The 22167-nt window shown below is 51.1% G+C and overlaps 1 pseudogene; it reads right to left on the reverse strand.

Annotated features, from left to right (window-relative positions):
- Window positions 1-2728: 2728 nt before the first annotated feature.
- The window catches only part of LOC149328213 (uncharacterized), a 132812-nt pseudogene continuing 113373 nt past the window's right edge, over window positions 2729-22167 (reverse strand).

Below are 22167 nucleotides of genomic sequence, written 5' to 3' on the forward strand. Positions count from 1 at the left end.
CAACCTTTTTTTTGTGTTTGTGGCACCAGACAGAATCACCTCGCCGAAGTCCGTGCATGATTCCTTCAACATCGCAAGGCATTAAATGTGGCGCCCAACAGTAAATCGCCGTTGAGGCGGAAGAAATCTATGCGAGGTGCTCTGCGCACTTCCGCTGTCTAAGCCTTCGCGAAAGCAACAGAAGACGCAACAGAAGCGGGCTTCAAAAAATGTGACGTAACTGCCTTTTCTAAGTTATTTCGCTCCTCCATGGTGCAAAATTGATGAATGAATGAATGAATGAATGAATGAATGAATGAATGAATGAATGAATGAATGAATGAATGAATGAATGAATGAATGAATGAATGAATGCTCAGTCGCGAGTGCCTCACTGTGTTTCATTTGGGTGCCACAGAATTTAGGTCCATTAGCAGTGCATGGCCAGGTTAATTAGAAACAATTAAAAATAAAAAACAGCGGACAACTTAAATTTTCTATGACTTACTGCTTTTTATACTCTTTGCACTTTTGTACTCTACTAGCTAGTTTCGTACTTTCTCCACTCCAAGATCTTGAAAGTAATTAGGCGTGGTAGTATTCCACGAACGCCAGAAGTGGCATGATGCTGGAGTGAATGCACTGAAAAAAAAAGAGTTATCACTGGTAGGCTCAACTATTTGTATTCGTGAATCGGTGCATCCAGTGAATTTTACTTTAAAACAGTGGCTTCGGATAACTTACACGTGAACCAACGCTTGTGCCTCGTTTTTTGTGCAAGTTCACTGTAGGTACAAAAACACCTTTATGTAATTTAATGAACAGTGTGTAAAGCTAGCCATGAAGGAACAAGCACATTCAATTCGTAGAAATTGCCCACACTGAAGGATGCCAGGGATGCTGGATATAATAACGCTGGCAAAAAGACTTTTCTTTAAATCCGATATCAAACCCCTAAAAGAGCTTAATGTATCGCCAACAGTCCTGAATAAAACCAAAGCGCAGTTTTTAAGGTGCCGTGGTAAATGTAGCCCGGCGGTGCATGCAGGCGCCACATAGGGCCATCTGCATATGCCAATCTCTTTGAGGGACGCCTGGTTTTAAGTTAGGGCTGAAGGCTGGCCCGACCTTCGACGCCAGCCTTGAGCCAAGCAGCCTGGCATGTGCTCACGGTGCGATGATTTGCCGAGCTTCTTTTGCCGATTTAGTCGGCTGCCGACGAGGAGCCACTTAACAGCCCATGGTCGGCAGTCGGCCTGCGCCGCCTGGGATGTCGCATATAACGTCCGTTAACCGTGTGTTTTATTGAAAAGTAGCGTAAGATCCTTTCAGCTGGCAACATTTCTCCGCGGATACTGAAGCGGACAACTGTCTCAGCGAAAAAAAAAAAGTATTTCTCTCTTCCAATCTCCCATATGCAGTGACGTCTACATAAAGTGGAACGGTAGACGAGAAGTAGTCCTACGCCATCGCTAGCAACGACAACAGCGTTCGCGACTTTTTGTAATATGCAACCTTATTCTATACCACCCAGAAAAAGGTAGTTAAAAATTTCTCTCCCAGAAGTTATCTTGGATTAAGTTCAGATTTCGTGAGGTACATTAGTTTATTAGTTATCGCTATCATAAGGAAGTGTCATCTTCATGTCGCCGGTCAAAAGGCTAATTTAGCGGTCATTAATGTTTTTCATGCCAGTGGAATAATCTGAAGTAATCGTCACGAAACACCGTATCAGGACCTTTTTCATAAAAGAAGCAGTCGAAACTTGAGGGTCCCCCTTTATCCGTGTCCAACATTCTTGGACCACATTTTTTAGTATTGGAATATTGTAATGTGCTGTTTTCTAATTATTGAAGGCAATAGTTCATTCTTCGAATGTTAGCAAAATCTTTCTTTCAAGGTTTTTCCATCGCTTGCATTGAGCAGTCAAGATCGCCATAGAACATAGAAAGACAATGGGGAAGAATTCTGACGATAGCAAAAACATTGATGGCAAAACAATTGCCAGTCTGCTGACGGGAGAGTTGAATATATATTGAGTGTTATAGTAATATCTTACAATATATAAAAAATTGCGCTCATAAGATATTTCCCGCTAAAAAATGCTTTTCTCCAGAATTTCTGGGTATGATAGCAACAAATTTGCTTGGTTTGTAGCATATAACATGTATAGCAAGACTATTACTTACCCTTAGTTGATTAACCAAGTCAGAGAAGGTTCTCCGCTGCAAATAATGCGTGTCATTTATGACTAGCGGTCACGATTAGCAATGTTTCGACGAATATTCCCGTCCAGCTGGCTTTTTAGTGCGAGCATCGATGTATCTGAAACTGACTCCGCATTTTGAGCGAAACGTTTCATTTACCTTGCTGTCTAAGGCAGGTTAACGTTATTAATAAGTTAATATTGAAAGGGTCAATGCAAATAGGAACGGCAAGCTCTGTCTGTCCATATACATGGTGGCAGGTGGCGACGAACTTTCACATGTTAATCTCGGATATAACAAACTTTTGTTCTTACCTCGGATATAACAAACTCTTGTGTGTGGACCTCAGATGTAACGTACTTAGTGCGTTGATCTCGGATATAAGCAAGCTAATTGTACCACCTCGGATATAACGAACGTTTGGCTTCTAACGCATTCAAACGATTCACCGAGGGTCGCCTATTATGTTTTTTTTCGCAATATTCACTTCAAGATCCCCTGCAGATGCGCTTTGCAACCTTGTCGACACAGGCGACGGATATCTATACTTTGTCCCTCGCTATACTCGCTATGCCATCTATACTTTGTCCCTCGCCGAGGCTAACGAAAAGGGTGTAACTTAGGACAACGCAGTGAGCTGTGGAAAGAAAAATGATTGGTGTAAGGTTCGGAGACCGCAAGCGCGCAGAGTGGGTGAGAGAGTGAACGCGGGTTAATGATACCCCAGTCGAAATCAAGAGGAAGAAATGGGCTTGGGCAGGGCACGTAATTCGAAGGCAAGATAACCGCTGGTCCTTAAGGAATAACGGAGTGGATTCCAAGAGAAGGCAAACGTAGCAGGGGGCGGCAGAAAGTTAGCTGGGCAGATGAGATTATGAAATTTGCGGGGATACGGTGGCCGCAGCTGGCAAAGGGACAGGGTTAATTGGAGAGACATGGGAGAGGCATTTGACCTGCAGTGGGCGTAGTCCGGCTGATGATAATGATAAAGATGATATCTAGAGACAACTTTTTAAGCTGTTCTGGTGCAGAAGGAGAGATCGCTTATTTTTACAGCGACACACGTCGGCCTAGTAGTAGTCCCTGGCGTATCGAATCAGTGCGTTGCCATGGAAACCACTCGGAAGACAGTTACTATGGACGGAGGATGGTCTGACGTGAGCGGAGTAATCCGTAACCGGTAAGTGATTACCACCAGAGCCGTACGGAAGGCGATTACCGTGCAACAAGGAGGGTAGAGTGAGAGCGGAGGATTGTAGCACGGTGTATCTGTGGTAACTGCTGCTAAACGCGCCGCTAGAGGGGGGGAGCATCGGCGGCACTGTACGCCTGTTATAGGGCTACGGTCTGGAGAGGAGAGCCAGTCAAAAAGCAAGTACGCGTGTAAAACCAATAGAGCTCTCTAGAACTATGAAGATATGAAGTCCCTTTCATAGTTACTACCTCAATATATCGCTAAATATAAATGCATTGTCAGCTTTCACTGAATCTCGGGATACACAGTGGTAATCATCCTGTCACTTTTTTTCTGAATTTTTTAAAGTTATCTTTGCGCCGAAATAGTTCCAACGAAGTCCTTTGCGATTTTTATGGGCGTTATTTAAGGCTCAGGAAACCACCACACACAATGCTTTTTATTCACAAAATTCAATAGCTTCTAGACTGTGGTACTTTATACTGCAGTGTTGCAATCGTTTCTGTTCATTTTATATCAAATGTTTTTAATTCTACTTACATGAATCTTGCTCTAAATATTTAAGCAGAACTGGTGGCAGCTTCCATGCAATGCGGTAAATGTAAATGTGCTTTTTCTCAATCAAAAATTTTTAAGAGCAGTGCTAAACATTGATCTAAGCCGCAACAAACAACTGAATTCTATACTTAGATACTGTATATGGTTCAAAGGAGGAACAATCTTCAAGTGACAGTTACTTCCGCTTTACATAGGTGGAGTTCTTAGTCCGGGACCCCGCTGGACAAAGCCGCTACTCGCGCCCGTTGGACTAGAGCCTTTTGAGACTCCAGCCCCGAGCAGTTGAGCCGGGCTGCCTCCCATGCCTCTCGGGAAGGGAAAGGATTGGGGGGAAGGGAAGGATTCTTTTGACAGGCCCAAACCATGTGGAAGGTATCGGATACTTCCCCACAGTGAGGGCAGCGCCCATCAATATTGGGGTCGAAATGTTTCACTATTGCAGGACACAACAGAGTGTTGGTCTGCAAGCGCCTGAGAGTTCGCTCATCAGCTTTACTTAGGCCCTTAGCCGGGACCGGGAAAAGCCGATGGCGTTCGCAATAGTAGTCCAGAACTTCTCTGAACCGCAGAAGCGGTTGCACAATCTCCGAGCCGGAAGAGCTTGGATGAGGTGCCCGGTAGGTAAGCGCTCGGGTAGCCGCGTCCGCAGCCTCATTACCTCTAACGCCCTGATCGCCCGGAGTCCAAACTATGCGTTTGGGCGAAGGGTCCGATTCGCTTACTGCGCGCTTTAATATACTGTAGGCTAAAGGTGAAATCTCGCCAGCCAGGTAGTGTTGGCAGGCTCGACGCGAAGCTGTCACGATTACCTTCGAATTCAAGTCCGAGGCGGCAAGCGCAATGGCTACTTCCTCGGCCTGTGCTTAATTTCGAGCTCGAAAGGAGAGCCCGTTAACGCATTGATCCTGGTGAACCACTGCGGCCGTGTAGAATCGATTGGGCGACGGCCCTGCCACGTCAAAGTAATATACACCCTGTTTAGATCCGTGTTGGTGTTCGAGGGCCCGAGCGCGCGCCTTTCGTCTGCCTTCGTGTGTATGTGTGTCCATGTTGCGCGGCAGTGGAGGGACCCAGAGCTTCGGACGCCATAGCTCCGGAATCCGACACGTCTCCTCTGGAGTGCACTCGTGTTGGATGTGCAAGCGGTCTAGCAGGCGGCACCCGGATGCCGTCTGCGAGAGTCGCGTATATTGGTTCACGAGGTGGGCCTCCCGTAACTCCTGGTAGGAGTTGATCACCCCCAACGCCGACAACTTAGCATTGGAGGTGGCCACTGGGAGGCCCAGTGCTCGCTTTGTAGGCTTCCTAACGATGGTGTCGATTCTTATTTCTTGTTGTTTCGTAGTGCGAAGGTAGGGAATGGAGTAGAGGATCCTGCTGATCACGAAGGCATGGGCGAGCCGAAGCGCGTCCCTGCCTCGCAACCCGCCACGCTTGTTAGAAACGCGATGGATCATGCGTCCGACCTGTTCGCCTACGCGCTTGAGTTTGGCAATAGTGGATTCCGGGCTGAGCCTGTTATGGATGAACAGACCTAGTATGCGGAGCTCCCCGACCGCTTTGATAGGACCTCCCGTCAGAGAGATTTGCAAATTCGCGTTGTCTTTAGGATTGGATCTGATGTGCAGAAGTTCCGATTTTGCGGGAGCACATTGGAGACCACAGCCTAGAGCGTAGCTATCGGTTATGGTGGCGGCCCGCTGAAGGTGGTCCTCCATTTCCCCAAGGCTCACTTCGGTAGTCCAAATTGTTATGTCATCCGCGTAGAGTGCGTGATGAATGCCTTCCACCCGGGCCAATTGGTGCGGAAGCTGCATCATGGCAATATTGAAAAGGAGGGGCGACAAGACCGCCCCTTGGGGTGTACCCCGTGTACCCATCGTGTATGGTCCGTATTCGTCGTCGTCAATCTTGAGGAAGGCCTGACGCTTCGAAAGAAAGTCTTTTACATATGTGAATGCCTTGCGCCCACAATCGGTGGTACTAAAGTTAGCCAAGATGCTGCCATGACGAACGTTGTCAAAGGCCCCTTAAGATCGAGGGCAAGGATGGCCTTGTCGTTGTGGCGCATGGCAGTGGGTCGTATTATGTAGCGGTGTAACTGGAGGAGGACGTCCTGCGCAGACATATGCGGTCGGAACCCGAACATAGTATCTGCAAAGAGGCCCTTGGTCTCTATGTGTGGAGAGAGGCGATCCCTAACCATCGTCTCCATAAGCTTGCCCACACAAGAGGTTAGCGAGATGGGCCTCAGGTTGTCGGTATTCACTGGCTTGCCTGGCTTAGGGATGAAAGTGACCAAGGAGGTCTTCAGTTCGGGAGGGAGTGGACGCCCGTCCCAAATCTGGTTAATGTACACTAGCAGGTGGAGGTAGGCCGAATCTGGGATGTTGGCCGACAGATTGACTGTTATGTGATCCCGACCCGGAGCCGTACCTCGCCGCATTTTAGCTAAAGCCGCCTTAAGGTCGTGTAACTCAAAAGGGGCATCAATGTCGGGATTCGGCTTTCCCGCATACTCGTACTCGGGCCCAACTGGGTCCTCTCTGCGGCAGAGATATCTGTCGCACAGGGTGTCCGCGAGTTGAGCCGTCGTACCTTGGTACCCGTGCAAAGCCCGCCGGAACTGTCTTTGCGTCTCCCCTCTAGTTTGAGCGGGGTCGATGAGACTGCGAAAGAAGCGCCATGTTCCTCTCGAGCTCATCTGACGCGCTGCCGATTTACACTTCTCTATCCAGTTTGAATTGGTGAGCTGCGCAGCAACGCCGCAGCCTGCTCCGTGAGGTCGACAATGCGAGCGTAAAGTTTGCGATTCAGCTTTTGCTTCTTCCACCGTTTGGTAAGACTCCGGCGAGCCTCCCACAAGTGCAGGAGGTGATTGTCCACTGCAGGGATCTCTTCGGTGGTTTGAAGTGTCGTGACGGGTTGTCTTTGTATTGTGTCTAATTGCTTTGCCCACTCGCAAATCCGCCGGAAAAGAGCACAGGAGGTATCTCTTGTGTTCGAAACTTATGCCAATCGGTCAATTTAGCGTGGCCCCACTTTTTGCGAGCCGCCTTCGCCAGAAGAGTAACCCGGAGAAGGCAGTGATCGCTACCAAGAGTCTCTCCCAGGTTCTCCCAGGTAGCGTCTCTGGTGTTCGTAACGAGTCAGGTCAGGGCATGTGTCTCGCGTAACCGAGTTGCCCACACGTGAGGGACAACACGGATCCGTGAGGAGTGTAAGACGAAGTGTGGAGATGATCTCCGCCAGCTTGCGTCCTCTGGCCTTCTCAAAGTGGTAGCCCCAATGTAGGCTGGGAGCATTGAAGTCCCCAACGATCACTAGAGGTTCCTTGTCAGCCGATTTGAGCGCGCGGTAGAAGATTTCGTTGAAGGTCACGCGCGGCTTATGCGGGGGCAGTAAATGTTAAGGACATGTATTGATGGGTCGCGGAGCTTAAGCGGCAGGACCTTGACCATACTTTTTTCCTGTTCAGTCTCCAGTTAGAGGTCTACGGGGACTGCGGTGTACGCCTTATCCACCAGGATGCACGTTGTAGGACCCCCTTGAAACGAGCTATACCCTGTGAATTTAGCATCTGCGCCGGGTTCCTGAAGAGCTAGGAGCGCCGGTGCGGTACCGAGAGACTGCAGGTAGAGCTGGAGGTGCGACCGTTTCTTCCAGCTCCGTAGACCCCATGCAGTTCCACTGTATGATCTCGAATTGCTACGAATTGTTGTTGGCTTTCCGCTGGGGTCGGCTAGCCATCGTGAACGTGATTGTTTAATTTTGGGGGGCAGGTCCCACCCCCGAAGGTGATGGGGCCTCAGGCAGAGGCACGAGCACGTCCGTAGAGAGAGCGGCCGGAATGTTTTCTAGTGAGCCTGTGGCGTGGCGAAGGACCACCTTCCGTCTGCGGAGATCTGGTCGCGGAGACCGCGAGCGGGAGCGGCTTTGACTGAGTTGAGCTCCAATGTGGTCCTGAACGACAGAGAGAGCTGTCTCAGCAACCTGTGCCCCTATAGCAGGCATGATTTTTGCCAATTCGGCGTGAAGAAGCTGCTGAATGGAGCCCCGGACAGCTTCCATGATTTTACCTGGCAGAGCATCAATTTCGCTCTCTAGGCTGTACAGGCGGCTCTCCACCATTGGCAGCCTACCAACCACTGTGCTGGCCGACTGCTGCGACACGCTAGTGAGCCCGGATGCGACCGAGGCACTCTCATCTCGGTCCTCCGGCTCGGCTAGTTCTATAGGCTCGGAAGGACCAGCTTGAGGTTATTTACGTCCCTCTAACTTAGCCTCCAGCTTCTGAATTTTCCGCCTTAAGTATTCTGTTTGGCGCCTAAGTTCAACATTTTGCCTCTAGGGCGGCTTCTGTTGGAGAGAGGGAGGGAGAGAGAGGCCCGGAGGCAGCCTTAGCCCAATCGCTCACCTTGTTTTGGGCGGTCGCTAGAGGCGGGAAATCCCCAGCGCTGAAGTTCGGCGACCGCGCCTGGGTCCCGGACTTCACAGCCGTCTTGACATGCCCGGACTTGCCCGGCGCAAAAGTGGACTTGCTGTCCTTGGCATTGGTGGGCGGAGCTTGCATCTGAGCCGACTTCCGCTTGCTTTGACTCCGTGATGTTCCTGGCTTGATCGGTTTCCGGTACTTGCCGACGCAGCCGGCAGCACCGGTGAAGTGCGCACCCGCTCACAGCAGACATCGGGGGGTGCACTCATGTTGTGCTATGCCCTCGGGTGTGGTGGCCACCTGAGAGCCGCAGAGGCCGCAGCGTCCCGACTGCGGCCGCGGGCAGATGTCAGTCCGGTGCCCCACTTTGCCGCATCGATGACAGGCGGGGATCGTCTTTTTGTACAGCCTCATGGGGATGCCCTGGTCGCTGCAGAAGATTTGCCGGGGTACTTTCTTCCCTTAAAAGGTGACCACTGCGATGGCAGTGCCGCCCAGCTTGCGCACAGAAAGGATTTCTCCGTGTCTCCACTCCAGCTTCTGCTCGAGGGAGGCCGACGTTTCGCCGGGGTGAACGTTGATCACTGTCTTGCAGACCTCGCCAGAATCCTTGGCGTGCCCGCGAAATAGAAGCTGGAGGTCGCCGACCGTCAGCGTGACATCGCCGAGGAGCTTCTCAGCGGCTGGCACAGAGTTCAGCCTACACACTAGCACATTTTGGTCCCACACGGGCCATACAGAGAGTTGCACCTCTCCACAGTCCCGTATGATGTTGCGCACGGCAACTCCGGCTTCACCTGGAGCGAAGGTGGCCTTCAGATCCAGCGTCTTGCGTGACTTGAGCACCACGATGAGTTCGTCGCGTCCAATGCGTGGCGTCTGCTGCGGCCGCCACTGGGGTTTGCATGTGGCGGCCTGCAAGGCCGCGCCACCGACACTCCCTGGCGAAGCGTGGGGGTCCGAACTGCCGCCTGGTGCTGGGCGGCGGCTCCATTTGCTTTGGGAGCGTTAGTCTTCTGCTGGCGTCTCCAGATTTTGACCATATCTGCCAAATAGTCATCCTTCGATGTTGGAAGGTCCTTGGGTTGAGCGGTCTCCATGCGTACGACTTGCATGGACAGCGGATCATAGCCGGTAACCGTATTGGGAGCCGCCATCGCCGCGGAATCCCCAGCCAGGGCTGGCGAACGCCGGCGAACGCCCCGCCGCCGTTAGGCTTAGCGCCGCGGCGGTGGGCGAAATCTTCAAAATATCAAAATTTCGTCAGAAATGGGCCCACCTTGATGAAAGTGGTGCCCACTTGTGCCGCTGATCTACGCGGAGAGGATGGTGCCAAGATTCGTGGAGTCCGAGTTGACAGACCGCAATAAGAAGCCACCAGAAGCGGAGCCGATGTGCGCACGTCTTCTCCCTACGCGCGCCCTCAGCGTGGTCCTGAGTTGCTTCGGGACGTTACACTCCAGTAAACGAAGCAATCACAGGATACAATGCCTGAAGAAAAGTTTACTTGGGCCCAAGAGCATACAAGGGAGAGCCGTCCCTCTACAAAACAGAAAAACACATTACGGAGACAGATGTCGCCCGATGCGCACACGCAACGTAAGTGTCCAAATTACGAGTTCAAGAGGGTCGACACGCGCAGAGAACAACGGGATTTACGAACGTTGCAGCAGAAGCCATGAAATCATTTGCGTTGCCAGCATGCCATTCGGACTAGCGCAGGCATATTCACACAGTTTGAACTAAGCCACTCGGATTACATTCTGCTCAATGCCCAAAGCGAGCAGGAAATAAAGGCGCTTACAGTGCGTGGCTCGCCCTGCGGAGAACTTTAAATTCTATTTCCTTTTTAATCAGCCGAGCGGCCGCGAAGCATACCGAAGACATTTTTCCCTAAGCGGTTTAACGCAGTGCTCCGTTTTGTTCTCTCGTCACTCGGAAAGGCTTAAAATTTAGTTGGTTGGAAATTGTTTTTAAGGAAAGGAAATGGCGCAGCGTCTATCTCACATCTCTACTGACACCTGATTCTTAAAGAAAGGAGGAAGGTGGGAGTGAAAAAAGGAAAAAGAAAGAAAGAGTTACCGTAGTGGAGGGCTCCAGAATAATTTCGACCAACTGGGGATCTTCAGCGTGCGCTGATACTGCACAGCGCACGACCGCCTTGAGCGTTTCTTCTCCATCGAAACGAGGCCGTTGCGGTGTGGTTCGAGCCCGTACTCTCCGGCTCGGAAGCCGGGCGCCCTAATACCATTCTGTGCCCGGCAGCAGTAAAACATTTTGACCCCTCCTTCAACGGCAGCTGCCCGCACTGTAGTGCGGTGTCTTCTGACACCTATCACATGGTGTGGGCCTGCCCCTCCAACCCGGCTATTACCCCCATCACCAACCCAACCCGCGAGGACTGGGAGACGACCCTGCTCGGCTGCCACGACTTACAGGCGCAACAAGCCTTGGTCGGGCGACCAGGCTGCGGTCACCGCTACTCGGTTCCCATACTAGGGACCTCTACCTAGTGCTTGTAAGGATCGGTTCCTTACGGGCTGATCCAAACATACCTCCTGTCCCTTCTAAACAAAAGTTTTCCCCACCACCACCACCACCCCTGAGAACTGAGCCACAGCGGTGGGCTGGCCTAAGATAAAAATTGGCTTTGAGGAAACTAAATTATGCACGGACTGTCTCACATACCTCGGGGTACATCCGAATCGCGTCCTAGGGGAAGAGATAAACGAGGTAGTGTCTTTCAGTCAGCTCCGTGGAGGCTTTCCTTTCGCTTGGGCTGCTCCTGCAGAACCTCCAGCTCATTGTGCACAACACGTTTCAGGCGCCTACACGGATTGGCAACAGTGTCAGCATGGACACCAGTACGGACCTGACGCTGAGCCGCTATATCCGCGGTGTTACCTGGAACAGAACAAACCATACACTGGGCAGTGATCATTACATTACACAAATCAATGTCCTATACAAACCACCCCGTCAAGCAAATACAACACACAAACTCATTAACTGGGATGCCCTTCGCGCTGCACGCATCGCCCTCCTAGACACACGCATCGCAGACATCGACGCATGGTGTTGGGACTGAGGCATCCCATCGCTGCCACCCCTGTTGGAACTGGGAGTCCGGGCCAGGAAACGGTCGGGGCGACGGTGAGTAAAATGACTTCTATGTACACTATGTACAAGGGTTTTTACATGATACAAGGGACAAGAGCACCGCGGGCAGGCACACAGAAGAAGGGCGGCCCCGGCGGCGAGCGTAGCTCCGGCGTGATGGCTCTTCTGCTGCCCGTCTGCTGCTCGGGTTCAGCGCGGCTCCGTTTTTATAGCCGCTGGTAACGGTTACGGTAGCCAGCCGTTCAAATCCTCCAATCACTGGCCACCGTTCAAATTAGACCAATGGTCGAGAGCCTGCGAGCGTCGGAGGAATTCGCACCGACGGAGAGGAGGAGAGGAGGAAGGGTCCGTGTCGGCGCCGCGGCGGCGGGATGAGTCACGCTGCATGTCGCGACTTGTCCGAGAAGGTCTGGGCCTGCTTTGAGCGCCGGCGGGCGCGCAGCGCTGGTTTAGACAGGCCCGCCAGCGAAATGTGGGCGTCGGCACTACAGCATTACCGCCGCCAGACAATGCGCCACGAAGACGAGCTACTTCCGCGTGGCTCGGATGCGGGGCGCGCTCGTACGCCAGGCTCCTCCAAGTTCTCGTCCGGTGTTCAGCCGCAGGTAGCTCCAGGCTCCTTTCCGAGAACGGGTCCCGCTCGTCAGGACAGGATCACTGCTCCGCAGCTTAGTCGCCCATGTGACTGGATCAGCTTCGCTCGGTCCGTCGGAAGAGCTTGCTTCTCAGCATCGGTCGTTGATCGTTCTGCATGTTGCGAAGAACCGACCGAAAACAGGCAACACCCAACACGAGCAAGTGCCCTCTGTCACCCGTCAATACACCAGACTTAAAGGTCACAAAACTCCGCTAGCAATAGTTCTGTCCCCTTTTCGCTCGTCTTCAACAAGAGACACATGTGGGATACCAGAACTCTTAAAATAATAAACTCAAACAAAGTGTCAAACGCAAACAACACAAGGAATGAAATGATTGTAAATTGGGTCCCTCGAGATCATTTGGGCAGGAAAACAATCGGCTTAGGCCGCGAATGAGGACATCAATTTTGCCCCGATTTACGAGCGAACTTAAAACAGCTGTTCGCGAAGAGACAAAATGTAGGTCACGAGGAGGCGAAGCCAGCCTTGCTTAGAACACACGGCTTAGTGCGTCTACGCCAGCGTTTAGCTCGGTTAAACTACAGCCGGCACCGCGGAAGCTAATGACTCTGCCTCTTTCGCTGTAGCTGCGCTTTTCTCTCTCTCTCTACTATCGTGGTAGCTAACGTCTCTGCCTCTTTCACGGTAGACGCGCTTTTCTTTCTCTCTGTACTTGTCTTTCCAGTTTCTACGGGCGGTACAAAACGAGAAAGATTCGCTTTCACAGACTTGCGACTTGTCCTTTTCTTTGCGCTTCGCGCGCCAGCTGCGGCGTTCAACTGCGATTGCGCAAAGCTTACGGTGGGACCTTTCGTTCCTTTCCTTTGTTCTTCGTGGCAAGTGAGACATTCCACGAGTCTTTAATTTCTCGCGCACCCTTTTGCATTTTCGCGCGATGCGAAGTGCGCATCTACCCGGCCTTTTGATTTTGCGCCTACTAAATGGTGTTATTTCCACTCGCGGCTTTCCATCGCGATACCTAAGCTTGGTCGAACGCTTAGGCAGTTCCTTCTTGCCTCTGTCACTACGGCTACGTACAATCTTTCGCTTTCTGAGCCGTCCTTGCGTTTTCCCTGTGCGCGCGTGCCGCTTTCTGTGGGAGCGCGGTTTCTCCCGTGACTGCAGCGGAAAAAGAGAGCCCGCATGAGAGCACGTGCCTTTGCGCGCCTTGCTCTCTCTGTGCTCGCGGCAAGATTCACCCCTGCCTCGCTCCTTTCTTTTGAGCTTCTTGAGCAGCGCTCTCTTGAATATCGGTTTTCCCCCAAGATACTCTCTCCCGCACGAATGCTTGTACGATTTATTTTTGCAGTTTATTCGACTGCTCAGATCTATGTGCCTCGACACACCGATGCGCTTCGCTTTGCGCGATAGCGACGCCTCGAACACTTCTTTAGCTCTGATTCTGACTCTAGTTTCAGGGCTAACAACGTGACTGACTTTACTAGGGTCATTTTGCCGGCGACGTTGGCGCTTCCGATGGTGGCAACCCGTCTCCGCGCGCTCGCCCTTTCTCTCTTTTCGGCACCGCCCGTCTTTCTTATGCCTGCCTTTCATCTTTCGGCGGCACCACTCTTTCTTTTGCCTGCCTTTCATCGTCTTTCGGTGACAGCTCTCTCTCTTGAGCTTGCCTTTACTCTCCTTTCGGCGGCAGCACTGTTTGTCTATCACCTTGTGGTGATAGCTCACTTTTCGGAATTGGCGGTTACTTTCCTTCCGGTTGCATCTACACATCTTGTGCTTTCCTTTCAGTTTCTTCGGTGGAAGCACATGCTGCTTCCGTCGCCTAGGTTCCTGTTCTGTGACAATATCACTCCGATTGTCAGCCGATTCCCGTGCGCTACGTGGCTCACGTCTGTCTTTAGCGCCTTTACTAGCGTCCTCCAAACTGCGTTCTTCCTCGTCAGCCTCTACGAGTGCGGATTCGTCCTCATCTTTCTTGGATGGAACGACATCTGCAGCTCCCGTGTCGTCTGGGAGGTTCTGTACTCCACTGTCGTCCAGCAGCTTAGCTTCTACAGGCGCGGACAAACCAGTGTTTTCTCCTGACCTTAGTGCTGACACGCAGCTCGCGTCGTGCTCCTGACGGGTTTCAGCCGATTGTGGATGAGGGTCGGCTCTGCACTCAGTCGCGATGTTCCCGCTACTGCAGCTGCTTTCTGGAATGTCGTAAAGCTCAGAGCAGTACGAAAGCACGGGACTCGATTCGCATTCCTCGCCAGAGGCACTAACGCACAACTCAGCGTCCACAAATTCTCCATGCGCCTGCTTCCGTTGATCGTAAGTATCGGGTTTCTGCAGTTCTGCCGAACGCGCTGCACAACACGGTGTGCCGTCCTCGTTTACTTCGATTACTTCGCTTGCGTCGGCGCAGGCGTTTTCATTAATGTCCAGACGGACGTCCTCTCTGCCCTGCTCTGCAACTTCTCCTGCTTTTGACTCGCTAGGAGATCCGCTTTCCGGTAACTCCGACACAATCAGAATGGGCGAGACCTCTATAAGTGCATCGTCCGATGCTGTGACTACGTTATCTGATGGTAGAGAGGTTCCCTCCGTTCGCGAATGTGAGGCACCTTCCACTGTTACAGCAGCAGTTACATCTGCCAAGTACGGACTACGTTCCTCTGTGCCGCACTGGCAGTGCTGCTCCACAGCGACGCACTCTACCTTTGTGTCCTGATCTTCCGAACCTTCCGCATTTTCGAGCCATTCTAAAATGTCGGCTTTAAACTGGTAGGGAAAATCGTTAAACGATGTGGTGCTATTCTCTCGCAGGTACCTTTGGCGAAGGTCCAGCGGTGACACGTTATATTTCGCCAGTAAGAAGCTTTTCAGCTCATCGTAGTCCGCCAAGCCGCCGTCCAACAGGCGCTTGACAACGTCATACGCTTCGCTGGAAAGCAGGGCCACCAACTTCTGTGCCCAACCATTCCGCTCAACGCGCTTTCTCTCGCAGACGCGCTCGAACTCAGCCAAATATTTCGCCATATCTTCGGCGATCACGAAGGGCTGCGGCCAGTCTCTCAGCTGCTGACCGTTAGTCTCATGCAGAGCGGACAATGTTTTATATCTCTCGAAATCGATCTCGTGCGCTTCAAGCTCGAGGCCCCTCAGTTTCCTGACGTTTTATCTCAAGCTGCTTCTGTTTTTCTGCCTGTTCGCGCTCACGGCGTTCTGTGATCTCTTCCCAAGCCTCATTGGCTTCCTCAGCCGTTACATTCTCTTTCCGCATGATCTCAAGAATCGCATGCTTTCGTTTCGTGGGGCCCAAATCAATGCCCAACTCTTCACAAATTTCGATGAGTTCTTTCACTTTGAAGTTCTCCATCGCTCACAATAGCCTCTTGTAGTTTGCCCTTTTCTTAGAATTCCCTTGCCGTTCACTACTATAGCACTACTAGTATGACACGCGCAAGTAATTCTTTCCAACAACGCCTCGTTTACTCCCTCTGCACCAGCTTTCGTTTCAAAGCGCTCCGACTTGGCTCGAAACAGCAAAGCTCTCTCGAGTGCAACACACACAGCCCTACTCTAGACTACAATCACGTGTGCTAGAGCAGTCTGGCGAATTGAGGGGAAAACATCAGGCACTCACCGCGCCGAGGTACCTGACGCCGGTCGATCCCACCGCTGCCACCACTGTTGGGTTTTGGCTTTGGGGCATCCCAGCCAGGAAACGGTCGAGGCGACGGTGAGTCAAATGAACTTTATGTACAGTATGTACAAGGGCTTTTACATGATACAAGAGCTAAGAGCACCACGGGCAGGCACACAGAAGAAGGGCGGCCCCGGCGGCGAGCGTAGCTCCGGCGTGATGGCTCTTCTGCTGCCCGTCTGCTGCTCGGGTTCAGCGCGGCTCCGTTTTTATAGCCGCTGGTAACGGTTACGGCAGCCAGCCGTTCAAATCCTCCAATCACTGGCCACCGTTCAAATTAGACCAATGGTCGAGAGCCTGCGAGCGTCGGAGGAATTCGCACCGACGGAGAGGAGGAGAGGAGGAAGGGTCCGTGTCGGCGCCGCGGCGGCGGGATGAGTCACGCTGCATGTCGCGACTTGTCCGAGAAGGTCTGGGCCTGCTTTGAGCGCCGGCGGGCGCGCAGCGCTGGTTTAGACAGGCCCGCCAGCGAAATGTGGGCGGCGGCACTACAATGGGTGCAATCACTCAAGCATGGCGTTCACCACAACACGCGACACATTGAAACTACAACCGAAACCCCTACCCTCGACACATGCCTAGCCCACCTCTGGGAGGCTTATCACAGCCTTCTGGAACACTGGAAAGGCAAAAAAAATAACAGGACTCTTAAAAAGCGGGTCGCCGCGCTGCAGACAGACACAAATCCAACAACACTCTGAGGAGCTCTGCCGGTTCAGCTGGGGACAGATGTGTGACGGCACCGCCGTAAACCTGTCCAGCAAACGCGCATGGCAACTCCCCCGACACCTCATTGATCGCACACACACCACACCAGCAACACAACACCACGTGAAGCGCCTGACACACGAACACATTGACGGTCCCGACACCCTCCTAGACACACTTCAAAACAAGTACACCTCTCCAGGCGCCCCCATACCTTTACCCCGCTACAAAGGACAAGCAAATCCCACACGCGACACCGACATCACGGAGACGAAAGTCAGAGCGGCCCTCCTGATTCTCCGCACCAAATTCGCACCTGGTGCAGACCAAATCACAAACTTCATGATCCGTAATCTGGACGACAAATCGATCACCCAGATTACGGATTACTTCAACCAGTGCTGGAGAGATGGTAACCTCCCGCAGTCCTGGCTCCACGCGAAAAGTAATATTCATACCCAAACCCAACAAACAACTTACAATCCAAAACCTTCGCCCGATTTCGCTAATCTCGTGCCTCGAGCATGTTCTGTTAGCGAGACTGACAAGTCACATGGCAGACAACAATCTTAACCCGCATAGCATGGTGGGATGTCCCCCCATCTATCCGCACAGGACACCATGCTGCGACTCACACAAGACCTTTGCGACCTTTTCGACCCGCTTCTTCCAGGTCACACCAAGGCACTCTTAGCTTTGGATCTTTCGAAAGCTTTTGACCGCATGGAACATCAGGCGATCATGACTGCCCTGTCCCCATTTAATGTGAGTGTGCGTACGTACGCCTACATTCAAGCATTCCTCACTGACCGCGCGGCTGAGATACACTTGGGCCCTCTGTCTTCCCCCTCCTACACGCTTCATAGTATCGACACCCCTCAAGGGTCCGTCCTTTCACCCTTTCTGTTTAACGTTACCCTCATCCCCCTCGCCCGAAAATTGGCAACTATTGCCCACCTGAAGCACACTCTTTATGCCGGCGATATCACCCTGTGGACCACTCACGGCAGCGACGGCGGCATAGAGAACACCTTACAGGAAGCAGCCACACTCACCCGAAATTACGCAGGGACCATCGGACTGTCTTGTTCCCCACAGAAGTCCGAACTCTTCCTCATCCGGCCTAAGAACAACCGCTTTCCCCGCTCCCCCATTACCATTGCAATGAATGGTGATCCGGTACCTGAGGTTGCCACCCTCCGTGTATTGGGCCTGCACATCCAGAACGATGGCAAAAACACCACCACCCACAAGAAACTCAAGCCGGTTGTAGGCGCGATATTGCACCTCATCCGCAGGGTTTTGGGACATCATAGAGGCATGAAGGAGCGCGACCTATGACGCGTCATTCATGCCTTTGTCCTCAGCCTTGTGTTGTACACTACCCCATACTTAAAGCTATCCAAATATGACATGAACGCTTTGAATGCTTTGATTCGCAAGGCATTCAAGGTAGCTGTTCATCTTCCCCTCAACACACCCACAGAGAGATTACTAGGCCTGGGCCACTACAAGACGATCGGGGAACGGGTGGAGGCGCATCGACAGGAACAATACATCAGGCTCAAACGAACCTCTACAGGTCGGTATATCCTGGACTCCCTCGCAATCAGAATACCGGCCAACGACCCAACCCTCCTCGCCATCCAACGACCCCTTCACCGAGAGCTCCTCATCAGGCCGCTACCGAGTAATATGCACCCGTCCCACCATTAGCAGCGCCGCAGAGCCCGTGCGAAGGCACTCGAACGAGCGTACGCCTCTGAGCCGGACGCCTATGGGTGGACGTAGTCAAAAAGCAAGTATGCGTGTGAAACCAGAAACAGCTCTCTAGGACTATGAAGATATGAAGTCTCTTTCATAATTGCTATCTCAATGTACCATGAAACATAAATACATTGTCAGCTGTCACTGAATCTCGCGTTACAAAGTGATAACCATCCCGTCACTATTTTTTCTCAATTTTTAGTTACCTTTATGACGAAACAGTTCCAAGAAAACCCTTCGCGCTCACTATGGGTTTTATTTAAGGCTCAGGAATTAATCACAAACAAGGCCTTTTAATCACAAAATTCAATAAATTCTTGGCTGCGGTACTTTATACCACAGCGTCGCAATCGATTCTGTTCATTTCATATAAAATAAATTTAAATCTACTGACGTGAATCTTGTACCAAGCCCTTAAGCATGACTGATGGCGGCTTCCTGGCAGCGCGGTAAAGGTAAATATATTTTTTCTCAGAATAAAAAAATTTTAAGAACAGCGATGCTAAAGATTTAGCGAAGCAGTATTAAACTCAATTTTTGATTTGAATACTGAGCATGGTTGAAAGGAGGGACAATCTTCAAATGACATTTACTTCCGCTATTTCATAATTATGAATTTCGTTGCAGCGACGCTAATGTTATGATAGCTGCCTTTTTGATGTAGAAAACCCCTCTTAACTATTTTTCAGCAGCCGACTGCGACATGTATAAAAATGAAAACTTGTTACAAGAGATGAAACAAGTCTGTTGAATATGATGCTTCTAGAAATGGTCCCAAAGTGGACAAATGACGATAACTGGTCGTACTTACAGTGATAGGTTGTCCTTCCGTACACAGCTGCTCTATTTCAAATGTTTTAGAAGCACTTGAAGATAAGAGAAACACGCGCATTCAGGTCACATTCAGGTCAACGCAGGTGACTCCAAAAGCTTTCTCAAGCTCGTGTTTGTTAACAAGCTATTTAGACAGATAAGAAATGTTGAGCGTCTACAAGCACGTTAAACCGACAGTTAAACTGACGTCACGATAGGCAGCCCCACTGCCTAAATATTTTTCGGAGGTCACACAAACTCATTCCATTAAGTCTGCCTACGCAGTGTCCGAAATGTACTGTCAGTGAGTCGATTAAAAAAATTATTGATTAGATTGATACAACACATTAAAATGTTTGAAAAACACTTCGCCTGCGTGGATACATCGCTTTCAGGGAGATTTCCAGGCATCGAAGGCATCACAATAGGCTTCCTCCGGAGTGTATTTTGGAGCCTTGGTGCAAGCCTTTTTTACTTTGCCAACTCTCCCAAAATGATGTCCTTTCTTGGGAGTTTTCAAATACAGAACCAAAAAAAGTCAGGGGGCACTTTGGCTCTCTAATGTGCTGCAAGGCGGAAGCCCTGCCTGGCGCACTGTTTAGCATTGACTGCGAGACTGTTTCCGCTGTACTAGTGCTTTATTCGACTACACACTTTGACTACACATTACAACTACACACTTTGACTGCTGCTTTAGCACTACTCTCTCTCTCTGCTTCTCTGAGTTTGGTTTTAACCATGGCTCTGTTCGCAGCAATGAGACATGTAATGTGGTCACTCAAGGACGCCTTACGCCCTCTGTCGGAGCGGACGACAGCTTTATTAGTGCCGTCTGCTCCAAAAGGGGGCGTCAGGCATCCGTGGGTGACCTCATTACTCCAAATCCGCGCATTCTGACGTCATAACCATTTCGACCAACCGAAAAGCGTGGCACCTCTGCTGACAACCTTCTGTCGACAACGATGAGGCATTAAAGGCTCTCGCCTTGAAAGTCTTAGGGTGCCACCTCAGGACTCTAGAGCGGCTGGGGGGAACCGTTGGTATCTTTGATTCGGCCAGGAAACGGGTCACGAGGAAGGCGATGTGGGCTGGCGCGTTGTCATCGCCGAGTTTCCAGCCACCCGCGATGTCAGGAATGACGCGGCGAACCCTTCGTCTGAGTGTCTTGAGCACTTCCGCTTAGATTCGGCGTTGGTGGTTGTACCATATGTACCATGAGCTACAAACTCATGGTGGACGCGCCCCCTTGAAGTCAAAGAACACGATGAGCATGGTATTAACCTTTGACTTGCACATTCTGGCCTTCTTGGGGTCAGGGCCGCCAAGGTGTGCCACCCGGCACTTCGCTGTTTCTCATGCTGCATGTGTCGCTGCTGCATGCTTCGGGGTCGCGCAGGTATTCAAACACAAAAGACTCGTCACCTCTGGTGACATTTTCTAATAAGTTGAGGTGAATTTCTCTCAAGTCCCAAATTTCCTGGCACACTGCAACTCGGCGTGATTTTTGGCCGCCCGTTAGCACTATGGGCACAATCTTTGAGCACACATTTCTGATCTGTACATTAATCGTCAAAAACTCGTGAACGGCGGTTTTTGGAGTGTTTAAAGGGACTCTGAAATGTTTAGTTTAATTGGTTTATTAGTGTTTAACGTCCAAAAGCGACTCAGGCTATGAGGGCCGCCGTAGTGAAGGGCTCCGTAAACTACTACCACATAGGGTTTTTTTAACATGCACTGGTATCGCACAGCACACGGGCCTCTAGAATTTCGCCTCCATCGAAATTCGACCGCCGCGGCCGGGGTCGAACCCGCGTCTTGCGGGTCAGCAGCCGGGCACCATAACCACTAGGTCACCGCGACTGCTCGAACCTGAAATGATTCGGATGGGCATATTCTAGTGCAACAGATCTGTAGAGGTTGTCATTGCAGGCATTCGAGTCAAATTTCAGTGGCACTGAACAGTCACTCAAATGACAGTCTGAGGTCGAAGGATCTCTCACACGTTTCACATTTTCGTCGCTGATGGATAAGGACATGCATCACCGATGGACATCACGTTCCGGCTAACAATTTTCACCAAAGAAGTTTCCATTGCGGGCATGCCCAGTTTCACAGAAAACGTGTTAGTCGCTCCAAATATATTCACTGACACTACTTTTCGAACACACCCTGTATAAGAAAGTCAGTAACTAAACTGCGAAAGACAACTGGAGAATGTTGTGGATGTACTAACAACTATAGCCGTCATTTGTTTTATGCCATATTGAAATAATGATTGATTTTATTTTCACAGCGAGATCTGCAAAAAAATTCGCAGGTATGGTTTTGGCAACGCAATAGCAAGAAACCGTTGATGCCGTTTCCGCAATTTTCGTCATTTCCGTTCTGGTGACGTCACTTCAGCCAGACTACAGGAATCATCCGATCTGGAAAGGCACTTCACTCCCATTAATTGGCAAATTTTTTTACCGACGGCATATTTTTATCCCGATGAGGCTTTTATGCTGTCGCATTAAAAACAAGACTTCCTTTTCTACACTTACTTGGCCCAGGTCGTTGACTTCGGGTACGTTAAACGTAACGGGTTTCCCGCAAGTGACTTGAACTATGCCCAAGTCCTTGCACGTCAGGTTGTAGAGGAATGTTGGCAGACGGTTCCCCGTGGAGCACCATCGCACGATGGAATCAGTTCTAGCTGCAAGAAATCATAACATTTAAAAGAAAACTGCCGTAATGCACGTTCCTTCTAAGTTTTCAGCACATCTTTTACTTTCTTGTGTTTATGCGAAGCATACTACTTTAGCTACCACTTCAGCCCTTCACCGTGGTTATGCGCCTCCAAATCACGTGATACATGACGTCACACCACGTGACACGATGACGTCACGACAGTAGAGAAACGAGGGCCCACCTGGCGCCGTCGCTGTGGTTGTGCGCCTCCAAATCACGTGACACGATGATGTCACACCACGTGACACGATGACGTCACGGCAGTGGAGAAACGGGGGCCCACCTCGCGCCGTCGCTGTGTTTGTGCGCCTCCAAATCACGTGATACATGACGTCACACCACGTGACACGATGACGTCACGACAG

This window comes from Amblyomma mixtum, chromosome 9 (genome assembly GCF_055824585.1).
Source record: "Amblyomma mixtum isolate Tamu chromosome 9, ASM5582458v1, whole genome shotgun sequence".
Lineage (NCBI taxonomy): Eukaryota > Metazoa > Arthropoda > Arachnida > Ixodida > Ixodidae > Amblyomma > Amblyomma mixtum.